Source organism: Capra hircus, chromosome 8 (assembly GCF_001704415.2).
Source record: "Capra hircus breed San Clemente chromosome 8, ASM170441v1, whole genome shotgun sequence".
Classification (NCBI taxonomy): domain Eukaryota; kingdom Metazoa; phylum Chordata; class Mammalia; order Artiodactyla; family Bovidae; genus Capra; species Capra hircus.
The window spans coordinates 43274172-43295591 of record NC_030815.1 but is presented as its reverse complement, the minus strand read 5'-3'; positions in this window follow the sequence as shown (position 1 = coordinate 43295591).

Here is a 21420-nt window from a genome sequence, read left to right as displayed (position 1 = left end):
TATCTATATCCATACACACACACACACACACACATATATATATACACATTTATGAATATAAGTTGATTCTCATTTTTCATGGCTATTCTATAAAGTTGCTGAGAGCAGTTGCTAGAGAGTTGGGTTCCTGTGAGTCTCTAATCAAAATATTTTTACCAACCAAGCAACATTCACCCTGTTTTGTGCTTCTGTTTAAAGATCCCTTATATAATGTATATAGTTGGCTTATCAACATTGAACTCACAGCCAATGGTACCATAACTCATGCCTGAATCACACTTGTCTAACATGTATTTCTCTGTAATGTACATCCTTCTTGCATTTAGGAATGTACTAGACAGCACTGCAGTACTATGCTTGGGTTGGGGAATGCCCATTTTAAACAGCAAAATCAGAAACAAAAATGAGAAAAGCCTGGCACACTAAGTATACCCTGAAAAGACACTTGTTTTCAGTATGAGAGCTCTAATAAGTAGGCAGAGTGTGGCCTTGTTTGTCCTTAGCTGGGTCTGTGTGCTTGGGGTAACTCAGTTTTCATTGTGCTGTAAATGTTCATGAACGACTATAGAAGTGCCATAAGTATTAACTTTGGGGTTACAGATTCTAGTGAGCAGGAGAATCTGTGATAATGGGGATCAATAGTGTATATAATCTCATTTAATTATCATGATAGCTCTATTTTGTAGGATTTAGTGTCTGTGGTTTCTTTTTATTTTCACTGTCTCTACCAGACTGATAAAGACAGTCTGTAGAGTAGGCTCTTGTTGGAAAGAGAAGAATAGAGAGGAGGAAGAGGGAGTGTGTAGAAAGAGGGGAGGAGGAAAGGGAAAGGAAAAGAAAGGAAGAGTTTTTGACAACCTTGCTTTAAAAAAATTATTTAATTGGAGGCTAATTACTTTACAGTATTGTGGTGGTTTTTGCCATACATAGACATGAATCAGCCATGGGTGTACATGTGTCCCCCCATCCTGAACACCCTTCCACCTCCCCATCTCATCCCTCTGGGTTGTCTGAGAGCACCGGCTTTGAGTGCCCTGCTTCAAGCATTGAACTTGCACTGGTCATCTGTTTGACATATGGTAATATACATATTTCAATGCTATTCTCTCAAATCATCCCACCCTTACCTTCTCCCAGAGAGTCCAAAAGTCTGTTCTGTGTGTGTTTTTGCTGTGTTGCATATAGGGTTTGTCATCACTGTCTTTCTAAATTCCATATATATGCATGACAACCTCACTTTTAAAAACTTTAATTTTATATTGGAATATAGTTGATTAACAGTGTTGGATTAGTTTCAAGTGAACAGTGAAGTGATTCAGTTAAACATATACATGTATCTATTCTTTTAAAAATTCTTTCCCCATTTAGGTTATAGAATGTTGAGCAGAGTTCTCTGTGTTAAGTAGGTTCTTGTTGGTAATCTATTTTGAACTCTCCTGCTTAAGACAGGAGATGAGTTCAATTCCTGGGTTGAGAAGATCCCCTGGAGAAGGAAATGGTAACCCACTCCAGTACTCTTGCCTGGGAAATCCCATGGACAGAGGAGCCTGACAGGCTACAGTCCATGAGGTCACAGAGGTGGACACAACTTAGTTACTAAACAACAACAACAATATATGTCAATCTCAGGCTCCCAATTTATCCCTCCCCCCACATTTTCCCTTTGGTATCTATAAGTTTGTTTCCTGAGTCTGTGAGTCTATTTCTGTTTTGTAAATAAATTCATTTGTATTTTTAAAAATTCCATGTATAATTGATATAATATGATATTTATCCTTCTCAGTCTGACTTCACTTAGAATGATAACCTACAGGTCCATTCACGTTGCTGCAACTTAGATACATGTGTTTTTGGCTATTCCGCAAAGCTGCTCCACTACTGCTATTTAAATGTGGAATGTTAAATGAAATGCATGTAATGGAGAGATGCTATTTGAAATATCCAATTCTCTTTTGCATTGTTCCTGGCATGACTTACCCCTCTTGTGCCAGAGGCATCCATTTGCCTCAGATGATAGGAAAGTTATAAGAAAGATGCTAAGAGAAAACAAAAGCCAATACCGGCATGTTTCAGGGATATTATGGGTTCCATTTCAGACCACAGCAATAAAGCAAGAATCACAATAGAGAGTTACCCAATTTTTTTGGTTTCCACTTCATGTAAAAGTTGTATTTACACTATACTGTAGTCTATTAAGTATGAGATAGCATTATGTCTAAAAAAATCTCTGTACCTTAATTGAAAATAGTTAATTGCTAAAAAATGTTTTCCATTTGTCATCTGACAAATGGAAGGTTGCCACAAACCTTCTATATCTGCGAAGTATCATAAAGTGCAATCAATGTATACCTGAAACAGCACCCACCAATTTCATAGTGCGTAGTGGTTGTGAGGTACTCTTCTGTGTTAATTCCATCCTCACAGTAGTCCTACAAGGTCATAGAACCCAGGCAGCCAGGCCATAGTCTACCGCTCACCCTGATGCCTTAAGGGTACCTTTCTGCAGTCAGTTTTTGACATGCAGAGTAGTCCAGAGCAAAGCAATATGTTTAACTGAGGCAGCATTAGAGAAGGCATTCCTCAATTTCCTTTTGTTGTTGTTCAACAACCAAGTCATGTCTGACTCTTTGTGACCCCATGGCCTGTAGCACCCCAGGCTCCCCTGTCCATCACTATCTCCCAGAGTTTGCTCAGACTCATATCCATTGAGTCCATAATGCCATCCAACCATCTCATCCTCTGTTGCCTCCTACTACTTTGTCAGTTTCCTTACTCCTACAATAAGATGTAAGCCTGATGACCAGAGATTTCCTTTGTAATATAGAAAAGCCACCCCTTTACTTTAAGGTGTAGTCTCCATGAGGAAACATATAGCGGGGAGGTGCAGGCAGATTGGAAGAAACAGAATGCTTGTCCCTTCTTCCTTGTTGGTCTGTGGGGGAGGGAGACAGGGATGTGGAAGCAGAATAGCATTTAATCACTTGGGTTATGGGTCTATTAATTAATGCTTTGGTGGCTCAGATGGTAAAGAATAAGCCTGCAATGCATGAGACTGGGGTTCGACCCTTGGGTCAGGAAGATCCTCTGGAGAAGACAGTAGCATCCCGACCCACTAATTTTGCTTGGAGATTCCCTGAACAGAGGAGCCTGGTGGGCTATAGTCCATGGGGTTGCAAAGAGTTGACCATGACTGAGCAAATAACACACACATGGCTCTATTGGCCGTCTAGGTCAGAATCCTGAAGAAGGAACATGTTACATGCTCTGAGAGGAAGATAGAAAGGAGGAGACTTGTAGGAAGCCTTCTGTGTCTGAAAAAATCGTCGCTCTGAGGGGATCAGGCAGAGGAAGCCTGGAATCTGGGTTACTGCTTACAGATGTGCAGGTTGGGCACTGCATAACTCCACAGGCCATGTACTTAGACTTTGATGGAACTACTTCACCTCCTAAAGTTGTGCCTTGTTGTGGCCCTGGTCTGACTTGGCTTTCTGGAGTCTGTGTGTCTGAAGTCTGTTTTAGCTCCTGTATGTGGCATGAAAATGAGCAAAAACTCCCCTGTCCCTTGGAGAAATACTGGTTGCACAGATGGGTATCCTCGGCTTGGTGAGGCAGAAACTGAGGGCTGCAGGATCACTCCCTGAACTGGAAATCCAGTGGGAGGCAAATGCAGACCTCTGAGGAATGTGCTCTGCTAGTGCAAGCCGAAGGAGGGCCATTTTAGCACCTAGCACCTGCCAGGCCTCAAGGAACCCAGAGAAGGGATCTCAAACTTATTGGCCACAGACTTTCAGCAAACACACACAAAATAAGCAGTGACCAAGCCATCCCAGAACCTTACTGCTGCAAAACAAAGAGAACAGAGCACTCTGCTTTATAAAAATGAATAATCTATAGGCCTTGCCTTCAGATTCCTTATAGGCTCTTCAGAAGGATAGACTGAAATAAATCAATGCAGATGACATTTGACAATATAGTATTAGAAGTATGCCTGAGATAATGTGAGGATACAGTGGGGAGTAGATTCAGTGGCCTAGGGCACTGAAGGCAGGAAAGCTTTTACAGGAGAGGTGATGCCCTCATGGGTTTTGAAGGATGGTTAGGAGTTTGTCAGGCCTGCTAGGCAGGAAAGGATTTCATGTAAGACCCTGGGATGTGAGAGAATCTGGGCTCTCCAGATATGAGAAGGATGTATTTCCTGGACTCAAAAACCGTGCAGAAGTGCTTGGGGTTTGATGTTCTGTGGTCATGGTCTAGATATACTTTGTAATTGTATCTTTGAATTTGTGTTCTGGAGGGGAGGTTGATGGGACAGTTGAGCATTTGCTAGCAGCTTGGAGTGGTGGCTTGCTGTTGGTCTCGCCTCCTACAGCCTCCCTAGGAGGGAGTCTTGGCCTCCTGTTCCCCTTCTCCAGGGCCCTGCATGGTATCCTTCTCTTCTTCCTTCTCCCAGCCCCACGTTTCCCACCATGTCTTGGAGCAGGGCATGCTGGTGGCCATCACTGCCCTGGGCTGGCACCACCACTGCGCGTTCTTCAGGTCACCTACTGGTCCACATACCCAGGGATTCCTAGCCATGCCTACCTACCATGGATTGAGATAACAGGTCCTGGGGAGGAGAAATGCCTGGCTTGACTTCTGAGACCATTGCTATAGCGTAGCATCTCTAGCCTGCTCTGGTGGAAGGGGAAACTGACATGCATGCTCCAAGCCACCATGATACCTGTGAGGGTCTTGATTCCCTGAAAGTATTCCTATGCCTGAGGGAGTACAGCATTAAATAACCAAAAAACCTTATGACAGATCAAGAGAGATTATAGAACACAAAATATCTTTATTTCAGAGCTTTTAGTAATAACCCCCCACTTTTTTTTTTTTTAAAGAGATCTGGCATTTTCACTTTGCACTAGGTTCCAGAAATTATGTAGTCCTGGGTATAGGGACTGAATGAATGAATGAGAGGAGACAGCTCTGAATATAGTTCCCCAGCCACCACATCTTCCAGTCCCCCATTTGGATTTTAAGTGATACTGCTTCATAGGAGCCCTTATTTCTCACTTTACAAATGAAGAAGTTTCAGAACAGTGATTCCAGTTCACCTGGAAAACTGATGAGAGAACCAGTGTCAGAAGTTCCAGCTCCAGGATTCACCCTGCTGTTAACCCTGGAGGCACCTGCTCTTTCATAATCCTCCATGGCCCGAGTGATGTAAAAAAAATAAACGCAAGGTTAATGCTCAGAGAAAGAAGGACATTTGATTTATTGTATCAGGAATGTGTTAAATCGTACCCTAGTGGCCTAAGAGTTAATACATCTTCCAAAGCAGGTAATTTACTGGCAGGCAACTGAGAGAAAAGAATATGGGATCATAAGACATTAGCTCAGAGGCCGGTGGTGCTGGGGGGCATCTTTGAGTGTATATAGCCCAACTGTTAACACACAGTGAAACAGACTCAAGAGGTGAAATGACTCACCCAGAGTCACAAAGCTACTTTCTTCCTGGGCTGGACTTGACTCAGGTTCCCTGACCTCAAAACCAGTGCTTGTCTAGCTTTCCTGTCTCTGAGCACAATAACTAATAAAGGTGACTGTAAATCTTATGACATTGAATTCATTTGGCATTTGTATAGCACTTTTATAACTTCAGAGTGGTTTCTCTTTTTTTTCCCTCTGTACAAGCAACTTCAGTAGCCTCCTATCTATGCAGACAATTGCTTTGAGGATGAAATTTGTTATAAAGCGTACAAAATTGTCCCTCATCAGCAGGGATTCCTAGCCTAGGTCCAAGCACAGCCAAAAGGAAATCCAGCCTCCTCATCTTGAAGTGTGAGTGTCTCAGTCTTGCAGAGGCAGCAGTCACAGTGACACAATGATCCTGGCTGGTGGCTTGAAGTAGGAGGCAAAGGATCTGCTGGTATGGGCCAGGTGAGAACTGAGGAAATAGCATGCTTTCCTGGAATAGCAATGCAAAGAAAAATATCTTGGGACAGCTAGTTCCCTCCCAGTGTGGTATATATATTATAATATGGAGTTGTTTTTCTTGCTAAGGCCAGTGTTTTCCTCCAGTAGGTCACAATAAATCTTTGATGACACTGTGAGAACAGTCTCAGAAATCCCAACTGGAAATGGTGGATGGATGATATGGTAGCTAGGTGCTAAAGTGAGAAGTAAAGCAGGATACATTATTTTTCCAAAACAGTGTGTTTTCTCATTGACAGCTGTGTCAGTTAGTGAAGCCCTGGTCACTCCTGGGATCCTGAATGAGGTGGACACACTTACTTACACCTAAGAATAGTCTTTTATTGTTGGATTCATTTCTGGGATGAGACTTGGAAGGAATTCCAGGTCATGCCCCCTGTGTCCTGACTTGGAGTTTTAGATTGGCTAGTTTCATTCTCAGCCCCACTCAAGCTCCTTTGATCCCTATTATTTAATGTCCTGTGCTGATTGTATGTATTGTACCCTCAATAGAAAGTGTTTTGACTTGGAGGAGACTTTGGGTCCTGTCAGTCTAGCTCCTCATTTTACAGATGGGGAAACAGGGAAGTAGAGTTTAGTCAGTTATTCCAAGTGACTCCGTTTGTTAGTGGCAGATCTGGGAGTAGAACTCATGTATCTTTCCAAAATGCCATGCTACCTGGACAGTGTCTGAAATGTTAATTATAATAGTTTCAGGAGAAACTCTTGAAATAGTCAACTTGGATTTCAGGAATAGGATTTTAAATAATGTTTTGGAAGACTCTTCCCAGTGGTTTCTCATGAACTCTGGTACCTGATAGCCATAGTACCCTTTGGATCCATGTCATGGGATTGCTGTGAATATGAAAAGGACAGGTGGCTTAGCTCAGTGATTCTTCAGTTAACAGGAAGAAGACAGATCTTCTCAAGGGCAGAACCTTGTCTTATTCATTATGAATATCCTGATGCCTAGAATAATGCCCAGCGTAAGACTGCTACTTGGAGGGTTCATGAGTTTCTGGGGTAGGTCAGCAGAAACTTTTATCTATCACATTTTCCTAACTACTTCAATGCTGTTGACTAGAGGATGTGCTTTTGATCAGAGTATTTTAGAGTAAAGAGAACACCAGAGAAAAAGATGGGCTTGTTGCTTTTTCTTGTAGCAGAATTCATCTAACTCTTCTGAACCTGAGTTTTCTTATGAAAAAGCGCCAGGCTGAATCACCAGATTTTCTTCCTGTGTTAACATTATATGATCTCTCACTACCCTCCTGCAGAAGCATGAACTTTCCAGTCATGCTTTGGATTGAGACATTGTGTGTCTGTATGTGTGTTAGGCTTGCTTTATAGATATAATATATGGGAAGGTGGTTTTTAGTTCTAAAATCAAATGCACATGAGCTTAAATGAATCTCAAATTATATAGACTAATAATTTCTTTTTGGGTTATTGAATAACAATAACAATTACACTATAAAGCATCAAAAACTACTTAGTATCTTGTGGAGGGAAAAAAACAAAAAAATTAGCCCTTAATTAAATATGAATAAAATGAAATTAGAGGTTGGTATTTGTTTAGTTTTAAAGGCCCATTACATCTGTTTATTTGGAAACTCTACCACTTAGTCCTCTGCCTGCCATAAACCACTGTACAGTGAAAATATACCATATTGCTTACTGTGCTAGAGCTGAAGACACTGCAGCTTGCATTCAGAGTGTCCGATTGTGCTCCAGAAGTTGATTTATAACTTGAGGTGAAACCATGAAACCACATGGACTATTGTCTGAAAATAAGTATGACCAATTGCACCTGTATTCCTCAAAGAAAAAGCTACTAAAATCTTAACTCAGCATACTTTTACTCTCAGTAGTACTCAAAAGATATTAATCATATACTGCTCCATGTAAAGAATTCATTTAAGAAAAATTGACAGCATTTTGATGAATTTCTCCAGAGTGTAAGCAGTAGGAATCCAGGAATCAGAGACATTTAAGAGTGAGAAGAGACCATTTAGTTAAACCTCCTTATGTTGTAGATAAGAACATTGAGACCCACGGAGGTTAAGGGACTTGCTTAAGGGCACAGAGCTAGTTTGAAACACAGTCAGCAATAAAACACATGTCTCCTAACTCCCTAGCCCAGCGCTCTTTGCACCTCTCTATTCCTGAGTGTAGCCATTACTTAAATCTTAAGGTTCATCTGCCATTTATTGTTTCCTGTGTGCTGAGGGATATGTTGAGCATTTTACAGGCTTCAAATCACTTAATCCTCAAAATAACTCATTTTAATAATCCTCAGGAAACTGGCCTTAGAGTGGTTTCTCACATTTAGTGATCACATGGCTAATAAGCAGCAGGACCAGGATAGAAGTACAGGCAGTTTATTTTGGAGCCCAAGCTAGGATATATAGGACACTAAGCTAAATTTGAATTTCAGATGAGTAACGCGAAGCTTTTTTATAGTACAAGTAATATGTCCCAAATATTGCATAGGACAATTCAAATTTAAATGATTATCCTATGTTTTCATTTGCTAAATATGGCAGCTTTAGCTTAATCTATGCCAAGGCTCTTTATCTCATGCTTGTCTCATTTCCTTGGCTCTGAGAAGTATCCTCCGGTCATTTTTGTGCTGCCATTTCTTTGACCTTATCATATCTTGAAGTTAAAAGCTTACTTTGTAACTAGTTTGATTTCTTACACTTAGAATTTGACCTAAGTCCACTGGGAGCTTGGGTTGCAAAGAGATTTCATTGGGAGTAAGACAGGATAAAATGTTTCTTGGTATAGGATTTCAGAGATACTGGTGGCAATACTGAGGACAGCTGTGCAAGCACTATTCTAAGTTGGATGGTTTCTTTCCCTGGATAGGATTTGTTTGAGGGAATAGAATTTTCTCCTGATTGCCTCTTTTTTTTTCAAGTCTGCTTTGCACTGACATCTATATAGAGTCAGAAGTTAAAGAAAACATATCTCAAGGATGCAGGGAGGTTTCACCATTAGGAAACTTCTTGATGGAATTCACTGTGTTTCCCCACCACAAGATCATCTCAATAGACATAAAATAAGCATTTATTAAGACTCAACGCCCATTCCTATTAAAACAAACTCAGGAGTTAAGAGTAGAAGAAAGTTTTTTCCTTAACTTGGAAAAAGACTATATCAGTTCAGTTCAGTTGCTCAGTCATGTCCAACTCTTTGCAACCCCATGAACTGCAGCACACCAGGCCTCCCTGTCCATCACCAACTCCAAGAGTCCCAAACTCATGTCCATTGAGTCAGTGATGCCATCCAACCATCTCATCCTCCGTTGTCCCCTTCTCCTCTGGCATTCAATCTTTCCCAGCATCAGGGTCTTTTCCAATGAGTCAGCTTTCCGCATCAGGTTGCCAAAATATTGGAGTTTCAGCTTCAACATCAGTCCTTCCAATGAATATTCAGGGAAAATTTCCTTAAGGATTGACTGGTTGGATCTCCTTGCAGTCCAAGGGACTCTCAAGAGTCTTCTCCAACACCACAGTTCAAAATCAGTTCTTTGGCGCTCAGCATTCTTTATAGTCCAACTCTCACATCCATACATGACCACTGGAAAAACCACAGCCTTGACTAGACAGACCTTTGTTGACAAAATAATGTCTGTGCTTTTTAATATGCTGTCTAGGTTGGTCATAACTTTCCTTCCAAGGAGTAAGCATCTTTTAATTTCATGGCTGCAATCACCTTCTGCAGTGATTTTGGAGCCCCCCAAAATAAAGTCAGCCAGTTTCCACTGTTTCCCCATCTATTTGCCATGAAATGTTGGGACTGGCTGCCATGATCTTAGTTTTCTGAATGTTGAGCTTTAAGCCAACTTTTTCACTCTCCTCTTTCACTTTCATCAAGAGGCTCTTTAGTTCTTCTTCACTTTCTGCCGTAAAGGTGGTGGTATTTGGATATCTAAGGTTATTATTTCTCCCGGCAATCTTGATTCCAGCTTGTGCTCCCTTCAGCCCAGAGTTTCTCATGATGTGCTCTGCATATAAGTTAAATAAACATGGTGACAATATATATAGCCTTGACGTACACCCTTTCCTATTTGGAACCAGTCTGTTACATGTCCAGTTCTAACTGTTGCTTCTTGACCTGCATACAGATTTCTCAAGAGGCAGGTCAGGTGGTCTGGTATTACCATCTCTTTCAGAGTTTTCCACAGTATTGTGATCCACACAGCCAAAGTCTTTGGCATAGTAATAAAGTAGAAATAGATATTTTTCTGGAACTCCCTTGCTTTTTCAATGATCCAGCGGATGTTGGCAATTTGGTCTCTGATTCCTCTGCCTCTTCTAAAACCATCTTGAACATCAGGAAGTTCACAGTTCATGTATTGCTGAAGCCTGGCTTGGAGAATTTTAAGCATCACTTTACTAGCATGTGAGATGAGCAGTGCGGTATTTTGAGCATTCTTTGGCATTGCCTTTCTTTGGAATTGGAATGAAAACGGACCTTTTCCATCCCTGTGGCCACTGCTGAGTTTTCCAAATTTGCTGGCATATTGAGTGCAGCACTTTCACAACATCATCTTTCAGGATTTGAAATAGCTCAACTGGAATTCCATCACCTCCACTAGCTTTGTTCGTAGTGAGGATTTCTAAGGCCCACTTGACTTCACATTCCAGGATGTATAAGAAACCTCTAGTCATCAATGTGGGGTTTCAGTCATGGCTCAGAGGTAAAAAATCTGCCTACCAATGCAGGAGAAGTAGGTGTGATCCCTGGGTTGAGAAGATCCCCTGGAGAAGAAAATGGTTCGGTTCAGTTCAGTTCAGTCGCTCAGTTGTGTCTGACTCTTTGTGACCCCATGAATCGCAGCCCGCCAGGCCTCCCTGTCCATCGCCATCTCCTGGAGTTCACTCAGACTCGTGTCCATCGAGTCCGTGATGCCATCCAGCCATCTCATCCTGGGTCGTCCCCTTCTCTTCCTGCCTCCAATTCCTCCCAGCATCAGAGTCTTTTCCAATGAGTCAGTTCTTTGCATGACGTGGCCAAAGTACTGGAGCTTCAGCTTTAGCATCATTCCTTCCAAAGAAATCCCAGGGTTGATCTCCTTCAGAATGGACTGGTTGGATCTCCTTGCAGTCCAAGGGACTCTCAAGAGTCTTCTTCAACACCACAGTTCAAAAGCATCAATTCTTTGGCGCTCAGCCTTCTTCACAGTTCAACTCTCACATCCATACATGACCACAGGAAAAACCATAGCCTTGACAAGATGGACCTTAGTCAGCAAAGTAATGTCTCTGCTTTTGAATATGCTATCTAGGTTGGTCATCACTTTTCTTCGAAGGAGTAAGTGTCTTTTAATTTCATGGCTGCAATCACCATCTGCAGTGATTTGGGAGCCCCAAAAAATAAAGTCTGACACTGTTTCTACTGTTTCCCCATCTATTTATTTCCCATGGAGTGATGGGACCGGATGCCATGATCTTCGTTTTCTGAATGTTGAGCTTTAAGCCAACTTTTTCACTCTCCTCTTTTACTTTCATCAAGAGGCTTTTTAGTTCCTCTTCACTTTCTGCCATAAGGGTGGTGTCATCTGCATATCTGAGGTTATTGAGGTTTCTCCCGGCAATCTTGATTCCAGCTTGTGTTTCTTCCAGTCCAGCGTTTCTCATGATGTACTCTGCATAGAAGTTAAATAAGCAGGGTGACAATATCCAGCCTTGACGTACTCCTTTTCCTATTTGGAACCAGTCTGTTGTTCCAGGTCCAGTTCTAACTGTTGCTTCTTGACCTGCATACAGATTTCTCAAGAGGCAGGTTAAGTGGTCTGGTATTCCCATCTCTTTCAGAATTTTCCACAGTTTATTGTGATCCACACAGTCAAAGGCTTTGGCATAGTCAATAAAGCATAAATAGCTGTTTTTCTGGAACTCTCTTGCTTTTTCGATGATCCAGCGGATGTTGGCAATTTGATCTCTGGTTCCTCTGCCTTTTCTAAAACCAGCTTGAACATCAGGAAATTCACAGTTCACGTATTGCTGAAGCCTGGCTTGGAGAATTTTGAGCATTACTTTACTAGCATGTGAGATGAGTGCAATTGTGCGGTAGTTTGAGCATTCTTTGGCATTGCCTTTCTTTGGAATTGGAATGAAAACGGACCTTTTCCAGTCCTGTGGCCACTGCTGAGTTTTCCAAATTTGCTGACATATTGAGTGCAGCACTTTCACAGCATCATCTTTCAGGATTTGAAATAGCTCAACTGGATTTCCATCACCTTCACTAGCTTTGTTCTTAGTGATGCTTTCTAAGTCCCACTTGACTTCACATTCCAAGATGTCTGGCTCTAGACCCACTCCAATATTCTTGCTTGGGAAATATGGACAGAGGGGCATGGTGGGCTATAGTCCGTGGGCATCGTAAAGAATCAGACATGACTCAGTGGCTTAACAACAACAAAGTCAGCAACATACTTATTAATGAAATACTAGAAACGTTCCTATTAAAGAGAATTAATATCCAAAATATAAAAACAGCTTATGGAGCTCAGTATATTAAAAAAAACCCCAAACAATCCAATCCAAAAATGGACGGAAGACCTAAGCAGACATTCTTCAAAGAAGACATACTGATGGCCAAGAGGCAAATGAAAAGATGCTCAGCATCACTAATTATTGCTGTGCTCAGTTGCTCAGTTGTGTCTATCTCTGTGTGACCCCATGGACTATAGCCCACCAGACTCCTGTCAATGGAATTTTTCAGACAAGAAAACTGGACCTTGTTGCCATTTCCCACTGCAGGGAATCTTCCTGATCCGGGAATTGAGCTCATGTTTCTTGTGTCTCCTGTATTCGCAGGCAGATTCTTTACAACTAGTACCCCCTGGGAAACAGATCCTTCTTCAAAGAAGACATGCAGATGGCCAAGAGGCACATGGAAAGATGCTTAGCATCACTAATTATTAGAGAAATGCAGATCAGAACTACACTGAGGTGTTACCTCATACCAGCCAGAATGACCACCATCAGAAAATCTGCAAACAATAAATGGTGGAGAGATAATGGAAAAAAGGAAACCCTCTTACCCTTTTGGTAGGAACATAAATTGGTACAGCCACTGTGAAGAACAGTATGGAGGTTCCTTAAAAAACTAAACATAGAACTATCAAACTACCCAGTAACCCCACTATTGAGCGTATACCCTGAGAAAACCATAACTCAAAAAGATACATGTACCCCAATGTTTATTGCAGCACTGTTTACAATAGTCCCAGGACATGGAAGCAGCCAGATGCCCCTCAACAGGTGAATGGATAAAGAAGATGTGGTACGTATATCCAGTGGAATAATACTCAGCCATAAAAAGGAATGAAACTGAGTCAGTTCAGGTGATGTGGATGAACCCAGAGCCTGTCATACTGAAGTAATCAAAGAGAAGAACAAATATACATTAATACATACATATAATATATATATGAAACCTAGAGAAATGATACTCATGAACCTATTTGTAGGGCAGGAATAGAGACACAGATGTAGTGAATAGACTTGTGGACACAGGAGGAGAGGCGGGATGAATTAGAGAGTGTCATTGACATATATACACTACCATGTGTAAAAGAGATAGCCAGCCAGAAGTAGCTGTATAGCACAAGGCACACAGCTCGGTGCTCTGTGATGACCTAGAAGGATGGAATTTGGGGGTGGGATGGGAGGGAGGCTCAAGAGGGAGGGGATATATTCAGTTCAGTCACTGAATCATATCTGACTCTTTGTGACCCCAAGGACTGCAGCATGCCAGGCTTCCCTGTCCATCACCAACTCCCAGAGTTTACTCAAACTCATGTCTGTCGAGTTGGTGATACCATTCAACCATCTCATCCTCTGTCATCCCCTTCTTCTCCCTCCTTCAGTCTTTCCCAGCATCACGGTCTTTTCCAATGAGTCAACTCTTTGCATCAGGTGGCCAAATTATTGGAGTTTCAGCTTCAGCATCAGTCTTTTCAATGAATATTCAGGACTGATCTCCTTTAAGATGGACCGGTTGGATCTCCTTGCAGTCCAAGGGACTCTCAAGAGTCTTCTCCAATACCACAGTTCAAAAGCATCAATTCTTTGGCACTCAGCTTTCTTTATAGTCCAACTCTCACATCCATACATGACCACTGGAAAAACCATAGCTTTGACTAGATGGACCTTTGTTGGCAAAGCAATGTCTCTGCTTTTTAATATGCTGTCTAGGTTGGTCATAGCTTTTCTTCCAAGGAGTAAGCATCTTTTAATTTCATGGCTGCAGTCACCATCTGCAGTGATTTTGGAGGCTCCCAAAATCAAGTCTGTCACTGTTTCTGCTGTTTCCCCATCTATTTCCCATGAAGTGACGGGACCAGATGCCATGATCTTAGTTTTCTGAATGTTGAATTTTAAGTCAGCTTTTCACTCTCCTCTTTCACTTTCATCAAAAGGCTCTTTAATTCTTCTTCACTTTTTGCCATAAGGGTGCTGTCATCTGCATATCTGAGGTTATTGATATTTCTCCTGGCAATCGTGATTCCAGCTTATGCTTCATCCAGCCCAGCATTTCTCATGATGTACTTTGCAGAGAAGTTAAATAAGCAGGGTGACAATATATATCCTTGACGTACTCCTTTTCCTATTTGGAACTAGTCTTGTTGTTCCATGTCCAGTTCTAACTGTTGTTTCTTGACTTGCATACAGATTTCTCTGGAGGCAGGTAAGGTGGTCTGGTATTCCCATCTCTTGCAGAATTTTCCACAGATTGTTCTAATCCACACAGTCAAAGGCTTTGGCATAGTCAATAAAGCAGAAATAGATGTTTCTCTGAAACTTTCTTGCCTTTTCTATGATCCAACGGATGTTTGCAATTTGATCTCTGGTTCCTCTGCCTTTTCTAAATCCAGCTTGAACATCTGGAACTTGGAGGATTTTGGGCATTACTTTGCTAGAATGTGAGATGAGTGCAATTGTGTGGTAGTTTGAACATTCTTTGGCATTACCTTTCTCTGGGATTGGAATGAAAACTGATATTTTTCAGTCCTGTGGCCACTGCTGAGTTTTCCAAATTCACTGACATATTGAGTGCATCACGTTCACAGCATCATCTTTTAGGTTTTGAAATAACTCAGTTGGAATTTCATCATCTTCGCTAGCTTTGTTCGTAGTGATGCTTCCTAAAGCCCACTTGACTTCGCATTCCAAGATATCTGGCTCTAGGTGAGTGATCACACCATCGTGATTATCTTGTTCGTGAAGCTCTTTTTTGTATAGTTCTTCTGTGTATTCTTTTTTTTTTTTTAATGTAAGACTCTTTATTTTGATACTATCACTAAGAGTTCCCACAAATAAAAATGTTTGTCCATATAACATGTCAGCTATGGATTTAATCCCCTTTTCCTATTTTCTCACTTAATCCTTATAACAATCTTAAGGAATTAGAAAAATTAATCCCATGTAACAGATGGGGAAACTAGGTTCAGCGTGGTTAAGTGAGATGCATCTTCAAAGAAGAATGGAACTGGAGGAATCAACCTGCCTGACTTCAGGCTCTACTACAAAGCCACAGTCATCAAGACAGTATGGTACTGGCACAAAGACAGAAATATAGATCAATGGAACAAAATAGAAAACCCAGAGATAAATCCACACACCTATGGACACCTTATCTTCAACAAAGGAGGCAAGAATATACAATGGATTAAAGACAGTCTCTTTAACAAGTGGTGCTGGGAAAACTGGTCAACCACTTGTAAAAGAATGAAACTGTATTCTCGCCACCTCTTCTTAATATCTTCTGCTTCTGTTAGGTTCTTACCATTCCTGTCCTTTATTGAGCCCATCTTTGCATGAAATGTTCCTTTGGTATATCTAATTTTCTTGACAAGATCTCTTGTCTTGCCCATTCTATTGTTTTTTTCTATTTCTTTGCCTTGATCACTGAGAAAGGCTTTCTTATCTTTCCTCGCTATTCTTTGGAACTCTGCATTCAAATGGGTATATCTTTCCTTTTCTCCTTTGCCTTTAGCTTATCTTCTTTTCTCAGTTATTTGTAAGCCCTGCTCAGACAACCATTTTTCCTTTTGCATTTCTTTTTCTTGGTAATGGTCTTGATCACTGCCTCCTGTACAATGTGTGTGTGTGTGTGTGTGTGTGTGTGTGTGTGTGTGTGTGTATACACATATACATATAACTGATTCACAGTGGTGTACAGCAGAAACTAGCACAATATTTAAAGCAACTATATTAGATAAAAATATTCATTCTATCCAAATTAAGCTTTCAAATACCAACAAAAATCCTGATATGGTTCTTTATATGACACCATGAGCTGACATAAAACGCAAACTTCTACAAACCAGTCTGTCAGTTTATTCACTGATAGACTTGTAAGTTGTTTCCATGTGTTCACTATTGTGAATGATGGTGCAGTGAACTTGAGCATGTAGCTATCTCTTGAAGTTCTTGTTTTAATTTCCTTTGGAGATTATATGTGTGTGTATCAGTTCAGTTCAGTCGCTCAGTCGTGTCTGACTCTTGTGACCCCATGAATCACAGCATACCAGGCCTCCCTGTCCATCGCCAACTCCCAGAGTTCACTCAGACTCACGTCCATCAAGTCGATGATGCCATCCAGCCATCTCATCCTCGGTCGTCCCCTTCTCCTCCTGCCCCCAATTCCTCCCAGCATCAGTCTTTTCCATTGAGTCAACTCTTCTCATGAGGTGGCCAAAGTACGGGAGTTTCAGCTTTAGCATCATTCCTTCCAAAGAAATCCCAGGGCTGATCTCCTTCAGAATGGACTGGTTGGATCTCCTTGCAGTCCAAGGGACTCTGAAGAGTCTTCTCCAACACCACAGTTCAAACGCATCAATTCTTCTTCACAGTCCAACTCTCACATCCATACATGACTACAGGAAAAACCATAGCCTTGACTAGTCGGACCTTAGTTGGCAAAGTAATGTCTCTGCTTTTGAATATGCTATCTAGGTTGGTCATCACTTTTCTTCCAAGGAGTAAGTGTCTTTTAATTTCATGGCTGCAATCACCATCTGCAGTGATTTGGGAGCCCCCAAAAAATAAAGTCTGACACTGTTTCTACTGTTTCCCCATCTATTTATTTCCCATGGAGTGATGGGACCGGATGCCATGATCTTCGTTTTCTGAATGTTGAGCTTTAAGCCAACTTTTTCACTCTCCTCCTTTACTTTCATCAAGAGGCTTTTTAGTTCCTCTTCACTTTCTGCCATAAGGGTGGTGTCATCTGCATATCTGAGGTTATTGAGGTTTCTCCCGGCAATCTTGATTCCAGCTTGTGTTTCTTCCAGTCCAGCGTTTCTCATGATGTGCTCTGCATAGAAGTTAAATAAGCAGGGTGACAATATCCAGCCTTGACGTACTCCTTTTCCTATTTGGAACCAGTCTGTTGTTCCAGGTCCAGTTCTAACTGTTGCTTCCAGTTCTAATCTGTTGCATACAGATTTCTCAAGAGGCAGGTCAGGTGGTCTGGTATTCCCATCTCTTTCAGAATTTTCCACAGTTTATTGTGATCCACACAGTCAAAGGCTTTGGCATAGTCAATAAAGCATAAATAGATGTTTTTCTGGAACTCTCTTGCTTTTTCCATGATCCAGCGGATGTTGGCAATTTGATCTCTGGTTCCTCTGCCTTTTCTAAAACCAGCTTGAACATCAGGAAGTTCACAGTTCACGTATTACTGAAGCCTGGCTTGGAGAATTTTGAGCATTACTTTACTAGCATGTGAGATGAGTGCAGTTGTGCGGTAGTTTGAGCATTCTTTGGCATTTCCTTTCTTTGGGACTGGAATGAAAACTGACCTTTTCCAGTTGTGGCCACTGCTGAGTTTCCCAAATTTGCTGGCATATTGAGTGCAGCACTTTCACAGCATCATCTTTCAGAATTTGAAATAGTTCAACTGGAATTCCATCACCTCCACTAGCTTTGTTCATAGTGATGCTTTCTAAGGCCCACCTGACTTCGCATTCCAGGATGTCTGGTTCTAGATGTGTGTGTATATATGTATATATATGCACACACACCCAGAAATGGAACTGCTAGATCAATAATATAGTATTACTTTTAATTTTTTAAGAATTTGAGGAATAAAGATGTGTTTATATTTATATATGTTCATTTAGTATTTGTATATACATATATGTATATATTTGGTGGTTATGTAATAGAACATAAATGTAATGGAACATAAACACATGACACATATATAATGGGATATTATTTAGCCATGAGAAAGAAGGACATTCTGTCATTTGTGACAATATCAATGGACCTTTAGTGCATTAAGCCAAGTGAGATAAGTCAAAGAATGACAAATGCTATATGATATCACTTATATATAGAATCTAAAAAAGCCGAACTCATAGAAATAGACCAGTGGCTAGAGGGTGGAAGAAATGGGGAAATGTTGGTGACCAGTTATAAGTTCTGAGAATCTAATGTACATCATCGGAACTGTAGTCAATAATACTTTCATGTTATATACTTGAAAAGTTATATATATATATATACTACATACATATATATATATATATACTCACAAATATATAACTATATATATATACTACATGTTATATACTTGTATTATATACTTGAAAAGTTCTGAGAGTTGATCTTAAATATTCTTGCCATACCAAAAACTTTATATAAATTGAGATGCTAACTAACCTTAATCCTTTTGCAGTTAGTGTGTGTGTATCACACCATCATGTTGTACACCTTAAACAACATTATATGTTAATTATATATTAATAAAGCTGGGCAGAAAAGTTTAACATAAAAACTCTTATTTTAAATTTTACAAAATATTTAACTAATATAGATGACAAGCATAATGGCATCTGAAAAATGAGCATGCATATGTGTGTACAGTGTTTGATAATATATACATGCACACATAGGTACATGTTTAGAAAAAATATGGAAGAATACATTCTGAACTGTTGATAGGGTGGTTATTCTAAAAATTTAGGTGACCAGAATGAGTGGACCCAGGGTTTTCTTTCTATAGACTTTACATTGTTGGATTTTTTTATCATAAAAATATTAAAAAATAGACTTCAAAATGAAGTTGCGTTTTGATATTTGTGGCTTCAAGGATTGGAGTTAAATAAGAGGAGTAGAATTAACATATTTTAATGTCTTATATGTTTTTGAATAATGAAAGAACAGGTATGAAGAACAAGCCTGTTTTTAAATAATGCCCATCCATTAGATATTTCACTCATCTCTTTAGTGATAACTTCTTGCCAGAGTCTGGTAAAGAAATGGGCGCTTCATGGATTCTTCTAGAAGTAGAGGAAAAGGGATCAAAGTTTCCCACAAACTCTTGGTGAACCTTGTGAAATATTCACTCTTCTGAAGGTTGAGAAAGTTGTGACTTCCATTTGTCTTTCATATTCTAAATATTTTCTGTGATTTAAAGCATTTATTGCTTCCTTTTGCTGTCAAGGAACTGAAGGAAACGCATTTCAGTAGCACTTTCCTGAATGCACTTATCTCTAGCTACTGCTATAAATATGCAGTAATCAGATTCTCCTAGTGCCCAATAAATCAAGAACTTCACTTATGTCCTATGAAGAAACAGTTTCTCCCCAAGTTATATTGTGAATTCTATAGTAACTACCCTCTCTGGGGACAAAACGGAACCAAAGGTAACTGTGGGTTAAAAATGCTACTTTCGTGGCTTGATTTACAACAGGTTGTGAAACATCTGCATGAACTGGAGGTTGGAGGGTACAATTATGTTGGAGAGTCACTTGCTGATCAGCAATTGTAAGCCGGGCTTTGTCTTTGGTGCAAAGGTACATGGTGTAACGAGTCATGGTTTTTGTTCTCAGGGAGAACAAAGTCTTTAGAGAAAAAAAAGCGGTATTTGGGTCAAATCAGAGAGGTGGGAATGAGTAAGTAGGCCTAAATAGGGGAAATCAAGCTGATTAAGAAAACAACTTGATTTAAAATTTTTGACTATTTCATGGCTTTCTCCAATTAAGATGCTAGAATGATGTTGTTACTGTTGATGTTCTGTTCCTGTTGTGAGATTTTGTTGACTTGACCTGTAGGCACCATATACAGTCTTTGAGCACTGACAGATCCTGAGTTTCACTTGGAAGCCATTCTGAAAGACAGAATAAAGTAACTCCCTTTGTACCTGCACCCCTATGATTTCCATACAAATCCCTCTTAAACTGAATACAAGTCAGTTAAAAAAAAAAAAAGCTTCTCAGAAACAATGAGATAAGGGTGAAAGTCTACACATTTGTAATATATGAGCAAGTACACATAGGGCAGTTGTTTTAGAATTGTACAATGAGTCAGAGTCACCTGGAGAGTTGTTAAAGCACAAGTTGCTGGGCCCATTCTCTGAGTTTCTGATCCAGTAGGATTAGGGTGGGGATAAGAATGTACATTTCTTAGGCGTTCTAGGGGGATACTGATGTTACTCACCTAGGGACCACACTTTGAGAACTGCACCCTTAGGGCAAGCTGTCTCAAAGAGAAGACTGATTCGTTTCAGAAAGAAACCTTATAGTCTGATGCCAATCAGAGTCAACTTTGAATTATATGCGCTGAGGATCATCTAGGGTCAACTCAGCGTCTTTGTTCCAGAAACAGAGGTGGCAAGTGCAGGTTTGAATGTGCAGGTTCAGGCAGCCTGAATTGGAGAATCTTGGCGCTGATCCTCACTAGCTGTGTGAACTTGCAAACATAACTTGATCCTTCTGCATCTTAGTTTCTCCATTTTAAAAATGTGAACTATAATGGTACCTGTATTAGAAGTACTTGAGAGAATTAGATGAGTTAATGTATGTAAAACCAAGTAAGAATGCACCAAGTAAGGACACTGCCACATGATAAACACTTGACTAGTATTAGTTCTTATTCTCCTGTGGGTGCTGAAGGTTGCTGTGCTGTCATGAGCCAGGGGTTTTATGTCTAATATTTCATCTGGATGCTTGCCTGAGGAGGCAAAAATTTAGTTACTGCCCTAAATTGATTGGGATCTAGCCATACAATTTAACACAAGTGGGAAATCTTATAGAAGCTTTCTGTCCATATATATATATACTTTGTTGTGGTGCCACAAGACCATTGGTATTATTTTTTTTCCCATTGGTATTCTTGAAGGATCATGTCTGCAAATCTTTTGTTTGTTTTTATTTTCTTATTTTTAAATTTATTTTTTAAACCTTTTTAAAATTCTAAATTCACACTCAGGAAGAGGTTTTATAGGTTCTCAATTTTTTGGAATTGTCTTTCTGTTGAGAATCCTTTGTTTTTTATATAGTTCCTTTAAGTCCAAGGCACTGCCTTCCAACTTTAACTGATGTTTAAAATTTTCTAACTTATTGGTGATTTTCTATAATAATGAAAACATTTTATTCCTATTTTTAGTCACTACTGGGAGTTTTCTGAACATCCCTAAGTGGTGAGTGTTTTAAAA